At 36.7% G+C, this 17,694-nt stretch overlaps 1 non-coding gene and 1 pseudogene across 1 annotated transcript; both read right to left on the reverse strand.

Annotated features, from left to right (window-relative positions):
• Positions 1-739: 739 nt before the first annotated feature.
• Positions 740-10,860, reverse strand: LOC143625909 (aspartic proteinase 36-like; annotated as a pseudogene).
• On the reverse strand, positions 7,279-7,349 carry TRNAG-GCC (transfer RNA glycine (anticodon GCC)). Its single transcript has one exon. It is a non-coding gene; the product is annotated as a tRNA-Gly (tRNA).
• Positions 10,861-17,694: the final 6,834 nt, after the last annotated feature.

Raw genomic sequence — 17,694 nt, forward strand, 5'->3', positions numbered from 1 at the left:
GTTCATAACATAATCATAGTACAGTTTTTTCCAATGCAATAAAGTTACATAGTGTCTTTTTTCTTTCATAAAAGAGTATTTTCATGGGTTGCCTTGGTATTGTGTTCTACTTTAATGATGATCCTGGACGGTTGCTTTATGTTCATATATGCGTACAACTTTGGTTGTTGATTGGGCCGGTTCGATGGATCTTTATGAAATAGCAGTTTTTGATCCTTCTTACCCGAATTCTCAGTTTTCATTAACCATAATTGTCAGTTTTGTTCAACTATAGACTATAGTTAATTTTGGTTACTGGTTCGGTTTTTAGTTATGGTTTTGATTTTTGCTCACAACTAAATCACTAGCTGAAAGCCAAACAAAAAAAAATATAGAAAAACTTACTATTGGTTATAATTTTAGTGTTACATTATAACATTTTATCAACTTTTTGAAGAAATTTAATGTGCTAAGTGTTTTGCAAGTTTGTAGAGTGTAGAGTTATTCAGATTTCCATAACTTCAAATAAAAAAGAATATTTGATGTGTACTTGATTGTTTATGTCTTTCTTTTATCATTCAGATTATTATCTCCTGTTGTATTTTTTTTTTGTTTTATGAACTTATGTAATTGTTCTTACTATCATTATAAGATTGACATATACCATAAAAAACTAATATACTTTTTCTTTTCTTGTAAAAGTTCTTTAACAATTTTCTATACATAAAAAACCAAAAAAATAAACTCTTGCCACCGCTTACTAATGTATTACTATTACAGTAACTATTATAAATACCAACAAAACAAAAACCGGCACATTTGCACGACTTGAACCCGCCCATGTAATATCATGAGCGCCAACCTCGTACACCATACCACTCTCTTCGTCTCTTACTTTAATACTCGACGAGCCTGAAAAAAAAAACAATAAAGAGTCAGATAATAAGTTAATGCAATAATATCTTGGCAGGTCAACCCATTCTAGTCGGGTTTGACTTGTTAACCTGTACTAATAGAAGAGATGGTACACTTAACACTTACAATTATAGTCAGTCCATCCGACGCTTTGATCTTCCATGTTGGTAACCAACTTATCTGTCATTACAATATCTGCATACAAAACATATATATAAAAATAATAAAAAAACCCACAAATTTTATAAATTTTATTAGCTAAGCATTTAAATGATTTATCATAATCTCATGGATACTTCCGTCTAACCTCCCAACAAAATCGCATTTCCTTCCATCGGATGCAGGCTCAAAAAACCAATGCAGCAATAGTTATGCTGAAAAAACACAATGCAATGCGAATGTTAACTACAAAAATTAAAATATAGTTTGTTTATTTTAAAAAACACAAGCATATACCCGAGTTTTGAATATATACTGATGCGGATAAACTCTCAACCTCACAGCATTCGCAAAGTGAAACGTGATAGTTGGGAAACTCTCATCCAAACTGCATTATCAAATTCAAATTCTAAGTTAAAAATGTTTAATATCAAGTAAGGTTTAAAATATTCGACTATATTATTAAAAACTTAAAAATTTAAATAATCGGATCTAAAAAAACCTTACTTCTTGACACGCGCGTAACACTTGAACTTACGATCGACTATGTGAATGCCCGCATTCGGTTGTGCAGCCATAATCTAGGTCAAATAGTCAACAACGAGAGAAAACATTAAATATTAATAAATTTATAAAGTCCAAAAAAGTTAATATTGTAGTTACCTTTTCCATTAAATGGCTGTAAACTGGTTCAGAAAAATAAGCCAAAGTTGTACCGCTATCAATTATTGTTCCTCGTTTCTCTAAGCTGTTGAACATATATAATGGAAGATTTACAAACTCATGGCCCACTTGAATTGCTTTAATTTCTATATTGAAATGTGCCCTACAATGTAGATTAAAATGTAATCAATATTTATTATAGCAATATAAAGATAATAAAAAGTACATTCTTTAATATTTAAAAAATAGAAAGCTTACATATTACGCAACATTGGTGTTGAATTTACTTTCGGGTGCACAACTTCTCCAATGGCAAAGATCCTGCCTTTAGAACCCGATAAACAATGTGAAAACATCCTTTTCACCTTTTTAGATGACGCAAGTTGCGATATCATCGATGAATTAGATTGTCCGAAACCTAAAATCCCATCAAGGGCTTGTTTCATATCACCTAAACCCCCCGATTGTCTCGCTCCACACCTATTTTAGATCACAAATTATGAACTTACACATTTTTAAATATGAACAATGACATTTTTATAGATTATAAAGTTATTTAATTTCTTTTTTAGGACAATCTTGAACCATGTAAAAACAACTTGTTTTCACATGCTACCTTTTAAAAACAGTCAACATGGTCAAAGTAATCTTTAAACTTGACTTGAATACGACCCATTTAACCCGAAATTTTTTTAGTTAACATTTATTTTCACATGTTAATAATTAATTTACATTTTAAAGCAAAAGAACAACGTTATATAAAACAATGACATTTTAATTATAAAATGTTCTGTCGATTTCTTTTTTTAGTTTAAAACTATAGCATAAGATACCCAACCATACATAAACTACATTAAAAAAATATAAAATAAAATGTAAATGGACAACACATCAACCCGCCCAGTTCAACCCAATCACACCCCGTTTAGCTAAATAGTTTCGTGGGTTATACCAAATCTAAACCAACACATTTCGTGTAGGTTCGTGTCGTGTTTTTGGGTTGTGTAAAAAATCCATACCCTTATTTGTTTTTTTATTTTTTTCAAACTTAAAGGATTTTTAACAATTTTTTTTTATAGTTTAAAGACTTATATTCCTTGTAAACGAAAAAAAAAAATACAATTACATGCAATAAAATTAAAAAATATGAATTCTACAATATTAATGTAAGAATTAACTCACCCGAACATAATGCTCCCTATCATATTCGAAGTCTTGAGATTCCCGGATATTTTGTTAAGTTGCACAATATCGCTAACAAAATAACCGGTTGTTGTGCTACCATCACCGTACCGCACACGATATGTACACCTCATCCCGTAAACACACATATTATTGGAGTGATCAAGTGTCTTTGTGCAAAAATCTTCCACACACTTAACGGGTCTTGAACTTGACGACTGTTGTGGGTCGTATAGTGCGAGTGGGACCTGAAAACGGGAAACAAAAAAAAATTAGTACATATAAACTGTAAACGAGCGACCTTAACTAGGTTTGAGCTTTACCTCAGCTCGCTTACTATTTATTAATTAGTTAATATATATTTTTAATTATTTTTATCTATTTATAACTATTTTTAGAGACTTATACAATTATCATTTTTTATGTACCATAACATATATTATTAGTTATTTTTATCATAATATTATACATAACATTAATTATTCAATAAATATAATTTAAATAAAAGTTATATAAACAACAAGCTTGTTTAAGCTTGAGAGCTAGCTCGAGCTAAGTCTCGTTTACTAAACAAGCTAACTTTTAGGCTCAATTTGAATGTTTTTGCTAGCCGATCTCGAGTAACTCACTAGCAGTCTAACTCATTTACAACAATGGAAAGATTTTAAGGAAACTTACTCCAAGATCACTTGTTTTGGAACAGTTGACACATCCTGCACAATTCACCCACAAGATATCGCTCCCAGTGTCGATTTGCACATGATAATCCCTGGGAGGATTGCCTAGTTGGATGTTCGTGTAGTATAATCTGGCATAAGATTGAAAAAATAATATAGCCAGAATTTTAGAAAAAAAATCATAGTAAAAAAACAGCTAAAACACATAGACAAGCATTTAATACAATAACAAATATTCAATTGTCAACTTTCTACTTTTTTATATATAATTATAATATAAAACATTGCAAAAGTCATGATTTAGCTACACCATCCTCTTTTGATTTTACATCATCAAACGACCAACACAAAACGCTCACACGACTTTCTTCAGAGAAAAAAAGTTAAACTTTGAAAATTATTGATCAGAATGGTCGTTTGAAAGACATTTCTGACTATAGGAGGCTAAACTTGCAAAATTTGTTTTTTTTTTCAAAACCGCAATCTGATGTATATCCGGACAGCGGTAAAACTTAAATTTGTTTTTTTTTTGTCAAAACCACCATCTAGTGCCTATCCGGACGACGGTAAAACTTAAATTTGTTTTTTTTTTGTCAAAATCGCCATCTGATGTGTATCCGGACGAAGATAAAACTTAAATTTGTTTTTTTTTTCAAAACCGCCATCTGATGTCTATCCAGACTGCGGTCAAACTTAAACTTGTTTTCTATTTTTTTTTGTCAAAACCGCCATCTTATGTCTATCCGGACAGCCTATGAAATAGTGTGAGATTAGATGTCAGGCGATGTGTGTAAGTGAGTCCGAGTTAAATTAATTTTAATTACATGTGTGTGGTGTGTGTGTGTGTGAGAGAGAGAGAGAGAGTTTACGCAATGGACGAGGGACTAGTATCCCCGCCAATACGAAGATCAGCGCCGACAAGAATTCACCGACGGTGTGTATCATGATTCTTGTAAGCAGTCAACGACCTATTTTCGACACAAAACTTGTGATGCACCCTAAACACAACATTTGCACTTCAACAACAACAACCACCGCGGAAACAAACACACAAATCACAAGAACAAGCCCCAAATTACGCCCCTCCATTTCGAAAACCGATACGATTCTTTCACAGATCACAATAAGTTGAAAGGATTGTTTAATTTTGCATGTAGTAGTATGAAACTATGGCTGAATTTATAGCAAAGATAATATTGATACACAACTGTAATGTGACCAACTAAAGTCATAAATAGAGCAAAAGAGATGTGTGTTAATTCACATTTCTTATGTCATCGTCACCGCTTGCTTTCCAACATGTTTACTATGTTTAGCATGCATACCATGCAACAAGATAAGTAATTGATATATATATATATTTATATATATATATAACGAGGAAAGTTAACGTACAAATTAAATTAACGTGTTACTTGTGAGAATTAACTAGTGTAACTATAGTGTAGTGTAATTACAATTACACTACGATGAATACCACCGTCTTCCTCGTTCTAAAAAAAAGAAAGAAAAAAAAAGACACAGTGTTAAGGAAAAAACACCATTGTGTCTTTTTATTTATTATTACGTTTTTTGTTTATTTTTGTACTTGATTGTGTCTTTTTTTCTTGATATTGTGTTAAATTACTCAACATTGTGTTATATTTTGCGATCTGCTGTGACATTTTTCATTTTTAGTTGTGTTGTTTGTTTATTTTCGTCATTGTGTCTTTTCGTCGTTTTTTAGAACCGGAATAACGGGGGAAACATTTTAGTTTTTTTTTTGTAATTGTTTTTCATTTTTATTTATATTTTTTTGGCAACAAATCTTTCTCACAACTCTTTTTTGTCTCCCTTTTTATTTTAATATTTCCCTTAGTTTGGAAGCCCACATATTACACATGTTAAATAAATAATTTTATATAACATATCTTAAATTTGTCAAAAACGTTTTATAAAAAAAATTTAAAGAATAGGAGTTATGCCGTAATCATAATTAATATTTATCAAATAAATAAAAAAACTATTGGAGAGAAGCGGAAAATTAAAATCAAGAGTTCACTAGAAGTTGGATGGTGATGGTGATGGTGATGGTGGTGGTGGTGTTGATGATGTTGATGATGATGATGGTGATGGTAATGGTGGTGGTGGTGGTGATGGTGATGATGGTGGTGGTGGTGCTGATGATGCTGATGCTAATGATGATGATGATGATGGATGTGATGATGATGATGGTGATAGTGATGGTGATGGTGGTGGTGATGGTGGTGGTGAGATGATGGTGATGGTGATGATTATGATGATGTTGATGGTGATGATGATGTTGATGGTGATGATTATGATGATGATGGTGGTGGTGAATCTGGTGATGATGATATGGTGATGGTGATGGTGATGGTGATGATCATGGTGGTGGTGATGATGATGATAATGATGATGGTGGTGATGATGATGGTGGTGGTGATTGTGATGATGGTGGTGATGCTAATAGTGATGGTGATGATGATGATAGTGGTGGTGATAATGATGATGATGGTGATGAAGATGATGATGGTGATGATGATTGATGTGCTAAAAATAGTTATAAAATAAATAACTAAAATTATACTAATCTAGACACTAAGTAATACTCTAGACCCTTAAACTACTAACTGGCAAGTGAACCGGTCGACTCTAGTACAGCTAAGTAAGTCCAGATATCGAACCCACGAGACTATTTTAATTACGTAAACTAGCTAATTAGACTCAACTACAAGACACGACTGTTTATTAATAATATTTGAGGGGGATTTAAACTAATTATTAAAAATCTAATAATAATTAACTAATGATTACTTAACTATTAAACTAATACTAAACTAATTAAACTTAACCCTAATTAATATAATAATAAAACATAATCATTAACTTAAACTTAATTAATTAATTTAAACTTAACCTAATTTAATTTATCTAATAAACAATTTAGAAAACTTGGATTAATTCAGATGATTAGATTAACTACCCAGGCTGGAATCCCCAAAGTTACGGTTATTAATTTAAATGGAAAAACGCAAGTTATGGAACCGGGATCATAAAATAGGCCCTTGACAGAAAACCCGAATAGGACCCTTGAACTTCAAGAAGACGCCTATGGATTTCTAACAAGTTTTAAGACTCACCAGTTTTATATTAAACTTCCTTTCGGTTATTTAATCGCTTATGTCTAAGTATCTTTTATGACGAAAACCTATCTTACAGCGCGAAATTCAAAGATAGCAAAGCAGACTTAATTAACTTAATAGACTAAGCTGACAATCAAACCTAGACGGACTCCTTACGAAGAACTAAATATAGCAATCCCGACAAGCAAAGATCTATTAATAGCCTATCACCTTACAGCTTTTTAGACTAGCAGCTCACTTTTATCTATTTATTGATTTTATTGTTTCTATGATTTTAATCGATATTAATCACAAACTAGTCAAGAACACACAGTAAGACATGCTTCATTTGCTTTGCTCTTCTTTTTCGGATACATTTGGCATGGTGCTCGAACCTTGTTTAGAGATGTTTCGCTGGTATTGACCCAGATTTTGATGCTCAAGTAGAATTTGGAGCATTCCAAAAACTTGGAGATCCAACTACAAGAAGACAAGCAGCCTGATACAACTACAACATTTCTTTGGTCTCTTTCGAATCGATTTTCTTTTTATGATTTTATTTTGATTTTATATAGGGTATGGGCAGATAGCGGGAATCGAACCCGCGTCTTCTCCTTGGCAAAGAGAAATTTTACCATTCGACTATATCCGCTTTTTGTTTCGTTCTTGATACACAATATGTCTATAATACACAATATGTCCACACATATATAAATGACCTAACAAAACCCTATCATATGAAACAATCACCGAGGGCAATGTGAAACAATAAATTCAAGTAAACAAAACCAAGCAATCATACGCATTAATTAAATTAAACTCAACAGTTTACTTAGAACATAAAATCCATAACGAAACGAAAATCCAAATAAAATCAAACCGAACTAAGGTTCATCACGACCTAGGCAGTCTATGGAATTTAGCCTAGCATCATAAAGTCTAAATCAAACAAAGTAATAGAAACTGAAAACATGGTGTAATAATAGAGAACGAAAGATTAAAGGCGATAAAACCTGTATTCTTCGATCTTAAACGTCTAGCTCTTCACCAGATGTTCTCTTGCCTTCAAAATCACCACGAAACTCGAAAGATAGCTCCAAGAACTCTCAAAATCGGCTGGTGGCTTTCAGGTTATGTCAGGATTAAGTTAAAGGTGTTTAAATACCCAAAACAAGGCCCGATAAGAAGCAAAAACGAAAATAATCTAGCCCAGCTGTGCCTAGGCGCCGCACCAAGGGCTTTTAGCCTTCTGCCTTCGCGCGGCGCGGCGTGCTCCTCCATGGGGGCCGGTCAGACCGGTTCTCTGTCCGGTTCCTTCCTGATGCGTTCCAGATCTCCGTTTCGGCTCGTTTTAGCTCGTTTTTCGCCCTTTTTCATCACGATCAAACCCCGGAACCTACGAAACATAAAAACGTTAGTAGGTATACAAATCTTGACTAAAAGCGAACAAAAACTATTAAAATATTAATTAAAATATATACGGGAAACATAAATATTTAGCATTATATCAAATATCCCCACACTTATTCTTTTTTCGTCCCTGAAAAAGTTTGATGCAGTTGAATCAGAATCGGAAAATAAAGTCTAACAAACATATAGGTTAATTTTTAAAGCTCAGAAAAACGCAAAAACTGCGATCACCGATATTGTTGTCCACTTAAACCCATGCCTTAATCTTTACCGGGACAAATATGATCCGACATTTTTTACTCAGTGGTTTACACAATTAAGACCCGCTTATTTTCAGCTTTTACCGGACCAAACCACCCCAACTTGACTTAAACCTCAAAATTAACAGATTTAAAACTTTTTGTTGCTCTATTTTTTTCATGAATAGCTAAGACGATCAAGGGTATTGTTTATCCACCTAAGCTTAAGCATCAAAGTCTACCAAGCAGCCATTAGATACGATTAAGGTTCAATTAATTTATAGCTAGTGTTCGCCACAACATGACATGACATACCCCCGTTATCAAGCAACACCCCGAACCCATCACCATAAGTGAGTATGCAAAATTTCATCTGTAGGGCTTACATGTAGCGTGTCCCTTGTGATCAATTTCTTAATGGTAATGAGACGTGAGCAAGGGGACCCCACATGGCTAACAGCGTGGATGATCAAGTCTGTAGTGAATTTGTACTCTTGTGATCATGTTTATAGACTTATAAGGGTTTGCTCTTTTTGGCTTTATTTTAAATATTCACAACCCCATTTGGAATTGTGAATACCCAGATGAATAGTCGGCATACAGACCCATGGTCTCCGGACCCGAAGCATCCCATCAATACCGGATTTGAGGTTATAAAACCATACGCCAATGAGGTGTAAAACACTAAACTAGCAGTTTTAAGTTTATATCACAGGCTACGCGGCATACTCTAAAGTTAAACCTACCCAAACATCATATGATAACGTATTCAGATTTTTAAAATTTATAATATTTTCACTTTTTTTATACCAAAATTTGAGGCTTGAGTATGGCAGATCTTTCATTACTTATTTTCTACGGACAAAACGCTTTACCCACAAGAGATTTCCGACCCATTTTATCAAATTGCCCTTTCATTTTCAAGGCTGAGCCTACCGACACATCCCAAGTTAAGTGCGCTTTCTTTTATTTATCTCATATTATTAGTAGTTTGAAAATCTAATTTCCGATAAGCATCATCATCTCCCACTTTCACGCAACAAAAACTAGATTCAAGGGACATTTTTAAAACATTTTTCAAATTTTTTTTCAAATTTTTAAATTTTTTTAATTTTTATTTTATTTTTTTTTAAAATTTAAACTCGATTTAAACTACGACTCAAATATCCTATCCCCACACTTAAATTTTTCATTGTCCTCAATACAAGGATAATGACGATTTAAAACAAAAAATAAAATAATAAAAAAAAATAAAGTCGGACTACAAAAAACTAAAAACCTAAAAATTAAAAACAAAAACAAAATAAAAAGTTAATAAGCTAGATAAAGGAAAAGACTTAGCTGGTAATATGCGAATGAAACATGATGCCAATGTCTTCTTCCATGAATGCCCTCCAACTACGAACGTGCTCAGTAAATAGTAACTCCTTCTCTCTCACACGAACGCAAACGGAAAAACAAAACAAACATATCTAAAAAATGTATCTTATCATAATGATAGATATTAAGCAATTAAAGTGTTTCACATCAACCGACCAATATATAAAACATGAATAATGAGCAGCAAATAAAAATAAAACACTTGTCTTTTTCAATAAATTTTCTTTGGGGATAGTGTCTCTAGCTCATACAATCTCTCTTTTACCTAGCAAAACTTAAAAACGCAAAAACAAAGACAAACAACAAAAAACTACGTTAGTGACTCAATTAAATATACAAACTCCGTGAAACCTCCCCACACTTGAAGTTAATCAGGAGGTTTCTCCTTTATTTGGACCCTATCTAACCCTTTTAGTTCCACCCAGAATTTATCAAACATTAATATATCAATGATGGAGCCGCAACATATTAAATTAGAATTAAAAGTCAGTAACGGTTCAGACCACCTATATTTAAACTTACTTGCAAGAGCCGAATGCGTTGTAAGTATCGAGAAGACTGGTCGTGTTTGACTTTTAATGGCTTTTTCACTCCCGTAGACCATCTCCTAAAATATACGCAACTTCGGTTTTCAGGTAACCTATCACCCTCGACCTTCTCCCGTGGTTTTAATTCCCGAGAAGCATTCAAAACACAATCCACGGGTCGGCAATAGTGTTCTTCCTCTAACACCACATCCTCATCTACACTGTCCTCTACAAGGAGGGCTTCGAAAAACGCAACATCCTCATTAACGTCTAATGTGTCTCCCCCGTCATAATCCGACAATCCATCCAACTCCAGATTCAAGAATTCATCTTCCTCATTAAGCTCATTATCAACCTTAACCATATCCTCAACACCAAACATTAGCTCAAGTGACTCTCCCAATTCTATCTCTTCCTCAAACATAGGTTTCACCATAACTGATCTCAGATATGCAGCCCACTCCTCCTCGTCACAATCATCATCGGAGTCACTACAAAACTCAATACAATTAGCAACATATACATGTGAAACCTGAGGTGGGATTTCATCAGCCACTCGTGTCTCCGTATCCAGGATGATCTCCTCTTCTTCATCTACATATTCCATGATTGGCTCTTTCCCTTCTTCTGGAAACGTCGGGAACAACTCGCCCAACCGATTCATGTATCCCAAATAGTTGCCTTCCGCATCATCCTCCTTATCAACTGTTGTACCTCTTCCTCATAGTCTGACTCGTCATCATCATCTGTTCTCTTTCTTTTCCCATGTAGTCTTTCTCGAGTTACCATAATCCTTCTCGCCTCTGCCACTTCATCATCAGAATCAGAACCAGCCACCGTAGCAGCTGTCCTAGTAACATTCACAGTCGAAGCACGTTCAACCGTGACCTGAACGTTCTCCTCTGGATCCACCCGATCCATATCAAAGAAGCCTTGACCACCAAATTCTGCATCAAGGTCCACATTCTCCTCCGGTGACACAACAGGAGCAGCAGGTATAGCTTGAGGTGCTCCTGCCTGTTGTGATGCCGGGTCCCTAAACTCATCCCCACGAGAAGGCATATACCCCGGGTTGATTAAGTACCCAAAGAGTGGAGTATGGCGAGGACGAAGCTCAGGTTTGCTCCTCGCACTGGAGGATCTGCATTGGGCGAAGATCCGTTTGTTCACACTCTCTACATATCGGATCGGACGGCGCTGAGGAAGTGTTGGAGCAACATGATTCAAGATCATTTGAATGAATCTTGGATACATGATGAATCGCTCACGCGCCATCGCTCTTCGTTGACGATCAATCTCATAAAAGACCATCTGACTAAAGCTGAATCGCTTGTTGTAAGTCAGAGCAGTCATCGCTGACTGCATGGTCGCGCCCATGCCATCAGTGCCCGCCTTTCTCCCTGACATGCATACTATCATAACATGCATGAGAAAGCGCCACTGGTCAAGCAGAAATCCCTTCCTTCTCTGCGAATCCCCCAAGGGACCAGAATAACCCATCCTCAAAAATGCTCCATCACGGAAAGGAGCTACAAAATCTGTCGGGTCATCCCTTGTTTCATTTCCAAACCGCAGAGCCGCCCGGATATGTTCAGAAGAGAACTGAACAATCTGATTGTTTACTGTTGCGCGCATCACCGGGGGTTCGACTCTACAGTCATATTCCACGGTCTGCCAGAAATCCTCAATGTTGGGTAAGGATATCGGCAGAGTTGTTGTAATGGCCTGGAATATCCTCGAGCGTAACAGAAATGTGATGATTTCGCGGAAATCATCAACTCCGCTCGCCTCCAGGTCTAAGGTGATATACATGTTGTGACCCGGGAAGAACTGTCTTTGTTGATCACCTCCGTCATCACCGCCTGCACCACCTGCTCCAGCAACAGCAGCCATATCTGCAACAAACAGGTTAAGTTAGATAAACTTCAAAGCGAATCACAAGTTCGCCTGTTACCATGAGCGAAGTTGTGATCAATTCTGTATAGGCGAAGTTAAAGGTGAGGCGAAGTTGGGAAACAACTTCGCTTCAACTTGAACTTCGTCTGATAACAGTTATGTAAAATGGTCCAGGCGAAGTTAATGAGAACTTCGCCTAATCACAACATCGCCTCTTAAGATAAACCTCAGGCGAAGTTAAACCTCAGGCGAAGTTACGGATAACTTCGCCTAAACTGTAACTTCGCTGAAATCGAATCGGCAAGAGATAGGTTTATCGAACGACGTGTAGATGATGAAATTGGAGATCGAGGACTCCGTAACACATGATTTTATGAAGTTTTATACGTTCAGGTATATTACGAACACGTAATAACAGGTTTGAAATTGAGTGTTTAAGGTTCGAATGATCGAGGTCGTTAATCGAGTCTAAACGACCGATGTTTAACCTCAAAAGACAGAGATTACATGATAAAAGAACCCTACACACCTTTAATCGACAATGAAATCGAGAAAGAAACACAGATTGATTGATGAAATATGATCGATAAGTTCGCCGAGGTTGACAGAAGATAAGTTCGCTGATTTTGAATTAATGATCAAGTCTGACCTTAAAACTTATTTATATAGGGCCACAGATGTATCGGCGAAGTTGTGGATAACTTCGCCTATCAGGCGAAGTTATGCCGAACTTCGCTGATATTAAAATTTTTCAAAACAAACCCCATAATTTGAACAATTTGCAATTAAGTTTTAAACATCCTTTAAAGCGTTAAATGAAACGATCAAGACCAAGTAACCAGGTATAAAATCATACAACTCCAAAAATAGAAAAACTTTTAAAATAAAGTACACGGGATCAAATTTCAGTCTGGACAGGGACTACCATGTTTTAGAAAAGATCCGAACAGAAATCATACTAATTAAATTACTGTCACACAGATCCGTGTTTATCTGTATTATGACATAAAGAAACAAGTTGTAAGCAGGTAATATACTTAAAATGGTTTTCATCATTTCTATGATACGAGTTAGGTTCAATTAAGCTCAAAACTTAAGTGGGCAACAACTCAGAGATTATGATGCCTCCTATCTATTCTCAAAGCGTATTTGGCTTTCCCCAAGTCACCCCGAATTGACCTCGACTCGTAGTGTCTGATTAAGTAGTAATTACTCTTCGATCTTAGACTCTGCTTCCCGTTTATCTTCTTGTGTCTTGATTGATAATCATTACCATTATGAACTCTAGAATTATTTTTTTTTCTTTTTCTTTTTTTGTTTTTTTTTAATCTAACATGTATATACACAACTTCAAGTAGAAAGTAACTGCAAGTCCCGAATCTGGATCACTGCAGCGTCTTGACACTCTATCTTCACGGGAATCAGAACACTCACGGTCTCGTGTATGACTGGGTAATCGCTTTTCTGCCTATCATTCGGAAAGATATTTATGAAGACATGCACAACTCTTAAGGAGTTTCCACGTAAAATCGAGTAGATTTAGTTAGTATCACTTCTACTTTTACGCACCATAAAAAGCTACCATGACATACAATGACTGTTCTAAAGACTTTTAAGCCTAATAACTTCACTAGTTAAGCACACAGAATCAGTATATCTATCACTTTCCAAGGTTGGGTCAATTTTCTGTTAAACATAGTAAAGTAACTTCTTACGAAGTAGTAGACTTGAAAAATAATTTCATTTCCCGAAAAGAAAAAATTTTAACATCAATCGTCCCGACCAAATCAAAGTCATTAGGTGAACGGCTATCCCGAAGATCCAATGGATCAGCTGGACCGACCACATACAAGTATGTGTCCTTCTAACTAAGTATGATCGACTAATTTTCAACGAAAGAATAAAAACACATCATAAACCGCCCCGGTCACTCTCAGTCATCTGGTTAATGGCTATCCTCAGATTCTACAAGTAGAAATGAGGACCAAACATATCCGAAGAAATGTCCATCAAACTAAGGCAACCGACATAATTCTAAGCGATAGTGACGTTTTTTTTTTTTTTTTTAAACAAACATAGAAAGCACGTTTACTCGGGATTGATCATCCCATTCAGCTCAACAAGGTTTTGAAATCTAGATTTGTCAAACGCTTTCGTGAACAAGTCAGCGAAATTATCTAACGTGTCAACCTTTTCGAGCTCAATCAGTTTCTTCTCAGCACAATCCCGTATAAAATGATGACGTATGTCAATGTGTTTAGTTTTACTGTGCTTAACGGGATTGTTAGTTACTGAGATAGCAGCTGTGTTATCAATGCAAATAGGAGTAAGTGAGAAATTCAGACCATAGTCGCGCAACTGTTGTTGAATCCAAAGAACCTGGGAGCAGCAGGTTGATGCTGCCATGTATTATGCTTCACAGGTTGAAATTGCGACCGAGGTCTGCTTCTTGCATTGCCACGACACCAATCTGCCACCAAGAAACTGACATCCACCAGTTGTAGATTTCCGACTCTGATTGCACCCTCCATAATCAGAATCTGTGTAAGCGACTAGCTCCAAGTCTCCTCCTCTCGGGTACCACAACCCCAGCTTCGGTTTGCCCTTGAGATACCGCAGTATCCTCTTCGCACCCTTCAAATGAGATTCTTTTGGGTTTGCCTGAAAGCGTGCACAAAAACAAACAGCAAACATTATATCTGGCCTAGAAGCAGTTAAGTACATTAAAGAACCTATAATAGCCCGATATTGGGTTGGGTCCACGTCTGCATCGTTGTCTGAATCAGCACCCAATTTGTGATTGACGCAGACTGGAGTATCATACGGAGTGCTGTCCTCCATCTTGAAGCGTTTGAGAACATCATGGACATACTTTGTCTGATGAATGAACATCCCGTCTTTCTTCTGATCAACCTGCAATCCTAAAAAGAAAGTTAGTTCACCCATAGCGCTCATTTCAAATCTCTTCTTCATGACGGTCTCAAACTCCTGACACATGGCGACCTTTGATGCAGCAAAGATAATGTCGTCCACGTAGACTTGCACCAGCAGAAAGTCGCTTCCTTTTCTCTTGAAGAACAACGTGCTATCAATCTTACCTCTTTCAAACTCATTCTCAAGCAAGTAATCGGATAACGTTGAGTACCAGGCACGAGGTGCCTGATGTAGTCCATACAGCGCTTTACTTAGCTTGTACACGTGATCGGGAAAGTCAGGGTCAGGAAAACCCGGAGGTTGCTCAACGTACACAACCTCATCGACTTTACCATTTAGGAACGCGCTCTTCACATCCAACTGAAAAACTTTCATCTCCTTATGAGCAGCAAATGCCAAAAACAGTCGAATGGCTTCCAATCTTGCCACAGGAGCAAATACTTCATTGTAATCAATCCCCTCTTGTTGATTAAAGCCTTTAACAACCAGCCTCGCCTTGTTCCTGATAACAACCCCTTTCTCATCTCTCTTACATTTGAAGATCCACTTCGTGCCTATCGCATTCACATTCTTCGGTTTTTCAACCAAATTCCATACTTCCATTTTCTTAAACTGAGCTAACTCTTCTTGCATGGCTTCGACCCACGAGCTGTCCTTAAGAGCCATTTGATAGTTCTTTGGTTCAATCTGGCTGATGAAGCAGGTGTACAAGCATTCGTTGATAATGCCTGATTCTTTAATGCTTGTATAAACACAGGTGTGCTCATTCAAGCTTTGTCTTGTTTGTACACCGGCGGACAGATCACCTATCACGTTCTCCAAATGATGATCTTTGTGAATTCTCGTAGTCGGAACCGAACTGACATTTAGATTATCTTCCAAGTTCGAAGATAGCTCATCCATGGTTGATTGATGTTGAGAGTGAAACGGATTGATGAATTCCTCTTCAGTAGAGGCAGCAGGGGTATTGACAGCATTTGACGAGGAAGGCTGACATTCATCATACTGTGGTCTTTGCACCAAAGTGTCTTCCTCATCGCATATCATCTTCGTAGCAATTCGTTCCTCATCTTCTGCAAAATCCAAATAAGGCATGTTAAAAGATTTAAAAAGTCTATCATAGTCAAAAACCCCAGCGGGTCCCGTGCTTGGTTTTGGTGATTTGTAACTTGTGATATCAGTGTTACACACCACCTCAACCTTGCTGGTCGATGTATTAAAGACCCGTCTGTTGGGAGTCCCAACAACGTATCCGACTAAGATTCCTTCGTCGGCTACTTCACCAAATTTTGAATTGGTCTTTAATATCGAACACGGGGACCCGAATGGTTCAAGACCACTCAAGTTGGGCTTTCTCCCATGCATTAGTTCATAACAGGTTTTATTTAATCTTTTAACAGTTAACACTCTATTAAGGATATAACAGGCTGTTGCAACAGCTTCAGCCCAAAACACCACAAGAAGTTGCGAATCAGCCAGCATGGTTCTGGCTCCTTCAATTAAAGTTCTGTTCTTCCTCTCAGCCACTCCATTTTATTGCGGAGTATACGGTACGCTGTATTGGTGTTCAATCCCCTTCTGTAAGCAGAAGATCTCCCTCTGATAGTTCTTGAACTCAGTCCCATTGTCACTCCTGATGTATTTAACTCTTTTTCCCATAATGTTCTCAACTTTGGTAATCAAATTTATTACCATCTGAACAGTTTCATCCTTCGACTTCAGGAAATATACCCACGAGTATCGAGAAAAATCATCAGTAATCACCAAGCAGTACGATGTTCCCCCTAGACTTTTTACATTCACTGGACCAAAGAGATCCATGTGAAGTAGGTCTAGGGTACTGACTATTGAGTTGACCTTCTTGGTGTAATGGGATTTCTTGTGTTGCTTTCCCTTCTTGCATGATAAGCATTTGTCTTCGAAGTTGAAATTCTTCAAGGGAACCCCCAACACAAGCCCATTTTTGACAAGGTAGTTCATCTTACGAAGATGAATGTGCCCCATTCTCCTATGCCATAATTCGGACTCTGATTCAGTCGCTTTCGACAAAAGACACGATTCTTCTGTGGCCATTTCAGTAGACCTCATATCCATGATATACGTATTCTTCACTCTTGGAGCCTTCATAACAATCCAGTCCTCTGGTATCTTAAAACCAGGATACAACACTATCGCCTCATTCTTCGTGAAATGCATGGTATAATCCTTGTCACAGATCTGCGAAACACTCAGCAGATTGTGCTTCAGTTCTTCAACAAAGTTAACTTTCTCTAGCGTCATCTTCCCGTTAGTCACAGTCCCAATTCCTGTGATCATTCCACCGCTCTCTCCTGCGAAACTCACTCTACCACCTTGAACAGGTTTCCAGTCTTGTAACAATTTCTTGTTACCCGTCATGTGCCGGGAACAGCCGCTATCCACAACCCATTGATTGTTGGCAGCCCTGTTCAACTGTTCCTGCACGATTAAAACAGATTATTAGAATCTTGGGACCCAAGACCTCTTGGTCTTGGGTCGATACATCCCGTACCTTGGCTGTCCAAAGTTAGTATCATAATAATTTCTGTGAGTCCTAACAGGATACCTTCTTGTGGATTGTCTATGAGGCCAT

Source organism: Bidens hawaiensis, unplaced genomic scaffold (genome assembly GCF_021521415.1).
Source record: "Bidens hawaiensis isolate Kalapana, Puna unplaced genomic scaffold, B.hawaiensis_p1.1 tig00000458_1, whole genome shotgun sequence".
In the NCBI taxonomy this organism is placed as follows: domain Eukaryota; kingdom Viridiplantae; phylum Streptophyta; class Magnoliopsida; order Asterales; family Asteraceae; genus Bidens; species Bidens hawaiensis.